Source organism: Priapulus caudatus, unplaced genomic scaffold (genome assembly GCF_000485595.1).
Source record: "Priapulus caudatus unplaced genomic scaffold, Priapulus_caudatus-5.0.1 Scaffold454, whole genome shotgun sequence".
NCBI classification, from domain to species: domain Eukaryota; kingdom Metazoa; phylum Priapulida; class Priapulimorpha; order Priapulimorphida; family Priapulidae; genus Priapulus; species Priapulus caudatus.
In genome coordinates, this window is record NW_014577515.1 from 193,922 (window position 1) to 199,850 (window position 5,929).

At 41.1% G+C, this 5,929-nt stretch overlaps 1 protein-coding gene across 1 annotated transcript in view; it reads left to right on the plus strand.

Moving 5' to 3' along the window:
- Positions 1-5,929, plus strand: part of LOC106810573 (synaptic vesicular amine transporter-like) — a 17,599-nt gene that overhangs the window by 5,594 nt on the left and 6,076 nt on the right. The window lies entirely within an intron of this gene.

Consider the following 5,929-nt stretch of genomic DNA (forward strand, 5'->3'; position numbering starts at 1 on the left):
GAGATGGCGCTTCGTGCACTAACTACAGCCTTGGCCCTAGTTTATTATTCTTTTATCACATTATTTATTTCATTCTTCTCTTCCTTTTTGTCTACGTGCAATGAAGACTGTTCCTAGTACGCCGCAAATTCGCTGCAACTCGGCGCTATAGTCGCGCTTGCATTGCCAGACAGACACCTCGCACTCTCAGATGTCTCCTGACTTCATTAGCGCTCATTGCACTGTAGATTCACCACCCGGAAAGATGGACGGAAGTGCGTCCAAGTTAAATGCGCCTGGCAGACAGTTCGCTACGGCGGTCATTCGATAGCGAAGAAGTAAACGGTCGTGATTCCTTTACGTAATCCCTATCAGTTGTCCTAAAAATACAATGCTGTTTCATTGGACGTCCGATGAACCATAACTATGACTGGCGGCAATGCCAATTTGAATATTAGTGTGTGTGTGTGTGTGTGTGTGGTGGGTGTGTGTGTGTGTGTGTGTGTGTGTGTGGTGTGTGTGCGTGGTGTGCGTTGCGTGCGCTGCGTGCGCGCGCGCAGCGTTGTGTGTGTGTGTGTGTTGTGTGTGGTGTGTGTGTGTGTGTGTGTGTGTGTGTGTGTGTGTGTGTGTGTGTGCCTGTGTGATTGCGTCGCCGTGCGTGTGTTTGCGCGCACGCGCCTTCGTGCATTGCGTTTGTGCGTGCGTACGTTTGTGCGGTTCGTGCGTTCGTGCGCACATAAAGGTCACACAATATTATGGATTATATTATTCGTACCTCGTGTCCTCGCTCACTCGCAGGATGGGATGTTAGCCGCTGCGTTCCCCGACGACAAGGAAAGAGGAAACGCGATGGGCATCGCGCTAGGTGCCTCGCTAGGGGGAGTCCTCATCGGTCCACCGTACGGAGCCTTTCATGTACGAGTGCGGTAGGCAAAGAAGCTCCCTTCCTCATTCTGGCGGACAGTGTCACATGCTGGACGGAGGTATATACAACTAAACAACGTGGTCGGCTTTGTTTTGGGGGAAGGGCGTCGTTGATTATATTATTCGCGGAATTGTATTATTATCAACTGCTAAGTGCAAGACTGATTGTAATGTACTTATTTTATTACCTTTCTTAATTGAATTGGTGACATTATTACTTTTTCATCACGACAAAACCTTCTCTTCACCGCAATGTGAGCGATCGAGAAAATGCGTACGAAGCGACTTGCGCGCCATCTACCGCAACGTTCGACGGTTTTCGAGTGCGATGTTGGCGCGATAGTTGACTTCCATGTTGCCGCTCGTTGCAGCCTTGCAGCTGCTCTTCTGAGCGTGCGGTGAGGCGAGGTGAGATGCAGCGGCGCTTCACTGAAGGAGCTGCTGAAGGATCCGTTACATACTCATAGCTGCGGGCGCATCACGTTCGCCAACATGGGCATAGCTATGATGGAGCCTCCTCCCGATTTTGGATGATGGACACAATGCACTCGGAAAAATGGGAACTCGGTAAACATCACGAGGCCGAACACCGGCCTCCAAAACATTTTATACTACCCACTCTGCAATACACATAACCCCGTTGAAGCGAATCAATTTAGTATTTACTTGCGATGTATAATTTGGAATTTGGATTTTAGATTTTTGAATAGGGAGTGTCGTGATCTTGTCATGGTACGTTCGACTAAGCAAAACAGTACAAATAAAATCGAATACAGTACGAATGTTTATGCTAAGTACCTTCTACAAAGTAATCTACTAAAAATCGTGTAATAAAACTACCAAATATTACCTAAATAACTTGTTCTAAATATCTACTAAATGCCATGTATACTAAATTTATACTAAATACCTTGTAATAAATATCTCTAAATACTAATCGGTATAATCATGTAGTAAATATACCTTTATAATAATCTCGTAAATATGTTATGCTAAATTTCTGCTACATATTTGTCTAATTATCTGGTATATATCTTGGCATAATGACGTCAAATTAAAAACAATTAACATTCAATCGTTGCGTCATTACAGGTGTAGCGTTTCTACCACGCAAGTATCTTGTGACTTGATCGGTTACAAATATATTGGTCCTCTAGCTCACAGATGGGGCAGGTAGGTATATCTTACTACGCGAGCATAGAACGATAAACTATCGCTACTATGCTATTCGTCTCGTGCCCGTATCTAGTATAGCCGACATGTGATTTTACTTTAGCCAAAATTAACGCGATAGCTTCGGGCGTAAATGTCATGCCGGTCTAATAAATTTGTGCTTTATCGTCCCCAGGTGGCGTTGCCTCACTGATAGGAATGCTTGCGACGGCATATGTCTAATGTTTTGTAAGTATAGGCGTACTATGCAACGCTTCCGCTCTAACGCGTAAACGATCCTTGGATTTGAGCAAATTCTGCACACTCGCTGCTGTTGTTACCACAGAGACTGGGGTTTAATAATACTATAAATTGGCGCTTTGACCCTTTTCGAGCGTGCATTCGTCATCGATACGCTAAAAACTAACGCGAAAGCTACATTTATTTCGCTTAACATCCATTTAGGTACCACAGGCGCGTCAACTTGCGCATTTAATACCGCCGAACGCTGGACTGGGTTTGGCCATAGGTAATTCCGTCATTTTATTTTTTAAATATTTAATTATCTACATTCACGCAAACGATAATTATCTTTGTGTGTAATATAGCATTTGCCCTCTAGCAAAATATTTGACTATAAATGATTTTGGTATTCGCATGCGCCTAGAATCTCTCCGTAATAACGCCTACTAATCATGTTATGTAATCGTTATTTACACCACTTCTTACTTATTTACTCTCGCCTCACGTACACGGTTATTGCACTCGCGTTACAGGTATGGTAGATTCCGCAATGTGCCAACGATGGGCTATTGGTTGATATTCAGACATGTCCTGTCTATGGAAGTGTGTATGCCATAGCTGATGCCGCCTTCTGCGTTTGGATTTGCAGTCCGGTGGGTGTACGAAATAGCAGTTACATTATTGAGCATTCGGGTACATTTTATCCGCTACACGTTACTATACAACCATCAGTTTCAATAGTTTCATAGATTCAACCCCCTATTAATTGTATTTAGCGTATAATGTGCGAGTTATCATTCTATTTAGGCTGAGACTATGGTTTTGAAAAGTGAATATTTGAAATGCATTTTTTGCCGCCAAATTACGCTCACTTCACCGTAACTTGTTTACGGTACAATATATTACCAAACTATATAATAATAATATATATATAGTATATACTATATTATACTATATATATAATATATAACATAATATGTATGTGTAGTATTACCAACACCGAGAAGTTAGGAACGAATACTAACGACGTTAATTGACACGGTTATCGCCTATAAGCAAATATTTTTATCTCCTACCCTCGCGGCGGAATATTATCCTTTAATATCATGCCTTGTAGGCCGACATATTATGAAAACGTATAGATTATATATTATATATATATAATATATATATCAGGAGCGTATACATGGACAAATACAATAATGATATAATGATAAATTTGGTCATTATACGCTCCGTGATATATATATATCAGAGTACATAGAGGGCAGACATAAGGGTGGACATAAGCCGAGAGTGCATATATCTCCCATTATGTACTCTTGATATATATATAATTATATATACTATATATATACTATATATATTGTGGCAGTTTATATTCGGAATCTGAAAAACCGGTTTATATGTGAGTACAGGTCTATCAGTACCAGTATATTATTATGAGTACGTTATCCCTAACTAAGCGAATAATATTTATTGTCCTATACCTCTTCGGTGGTCATATTATCTTCTACAATCATTGCCTTAGGTGACAATTCTATGAACCTTGTTTAGATACTATGTTATTTTTTGTGGCTTCTATATATGAATATATTCTAATCTTGAAACTGCGTTCTCATATGTACCATGTTTATAGCTACCAGTTATTGTAGGAAGTTATTCCTATTACTAAGCAATCATATATTATCCATTCTATATCATGCCCTTAGGCCGACAAAGTTAGGAAACGTTATTATATATATATTAGTATATATATATATATAGATATTAGATATCATAATCTGAGAAAACTGGTTTTCGTCGATTTAGCAGCGTTATCATTACTTTTAAGTTCGGATACCTATGGTGTGTGTGCACGCGCGCGTATGTGTGATTATACGCGTGATGATGTGTGCGCTTACATTGGTTCTTGAAATTCTGGTATATCGTTTTAATAGTAGAAGAATACTTTTTATACTATCGATTAATCTTTCAGGATGTCAATATCGCATATTGTAGTCGCGTTTCAGTAGCACGCAATCGAAACATAAAAACATGCACATACTTGCTTTTTCCTGCGTCAAAACGGCAGTCATGCGAGAAAACAATTAAAGCATATCTAAAAGGGTACTTATAGAATCCGTATAATACACAGGAGGTCGATTTCTAAACAACGGCGTACTCTTATATATGTGTATGCTTATAAACAACGGGTAACCGTTAAGCGTTAATCACAGCCACGTATACAAACTGTAATGTCATTTATATAAGGTTAGAGCGTAGTAAATTGTAAAAAAAACGTTTTGCAGTGCCCAACCAGATAATATTATGTGTGAAATTTACATTCGCTGATGTTTTCCTAATATTGTACATCCCACATGCATAGTCTACGCTAGAAGACTCGCATACACTTACTGGTGTTATCACTTTAACTTTAGCAGAGATGAGCCCGAAAAACCTTAACCCGACTATGTTCTTAATAATACCCATTCGTCGAAGGCAGGAAACCAGCATTCTTTGATATAATATATTTGATTGATGTAAAGTTTGACTCGGGGCTAAATCTCTATTGACATTGCGAAATCTGTTGCGGACGCAGACGCGAACACACATCGCAAAAACGAGCTCTGCACATCGTTATTCCTTGCTACACCTTTTCAGTACCAATTATTCCCGAATTTCTCTACTTGATGCGTCACGATGCCGACTGGTCGAGACTGAAAGCGAACATGTCCAAGTACGCGTCGACAACAACGACGTCGACGACATCTCTACTGCCGCTGTCGAATTCGACCGCGCCACCTTGGGACGACGCGAGGAACTACTATCGTCACAGCTCGACGTCGGCGGCGCCGACGACGGAGAACGTGACGCACGAGAGCGGCCCGACGACGATGGACCCGTACGAGGCGGAGCTGCGACACCAGGAACTACTCAACGAGAATGTCGAAGTCGGCTTGATGTTCGCGTCGAAGGCGCTGATACAGATGGTCGTGAATCCATTCATAGGTCCGCTGACTAATAGGTACAACGGGTTACATATATATATATAATTATAGTAATAAGATTTCTATGAGGTTAACGCTCTGGTGAGTAGGCCCTAGCGGCCGTTACGAGCAGGAGCGGTAATCATTAACGTTACAAAAACCCTAACCCTAACCCTAACCCTAACAAACTTCGTGATACCTAAGGTTATACTTTATGACTTAGGGTTAGGGTTAGGGTTTTTGCATCATTCCTTGATATACATAATACAGAAAGTCTGTGCATCAGTTGATGATATACATAACTCTGTGCATCATTTCGTGATACCTAAGCCAGTAGACCGAATAATTCTGTCCCATCATAGGTCCCATATAACCTTTTTTATATTTTGGTGAGGGTTATATTGGCCAATATAACCCTCACCAAAATATAAAAAAGGTTATATGGGACAGAATTATTCAGTCTACCTAAGCCAGGTGCAAAGTGGATTTGCGCCGGCTTTTGCTCCCACTCCCAGTGCCAGTGTTCCGCTACCGCCGGTAGTAGGTACGACAGGTACCAATGGCAGCAAGATCAAGCCCGCACGTACAGCACACACGCGCGCCATTGACTATATATATACAACGTTGTATTGTTGTATATAATATATATATAGTCAATGGCG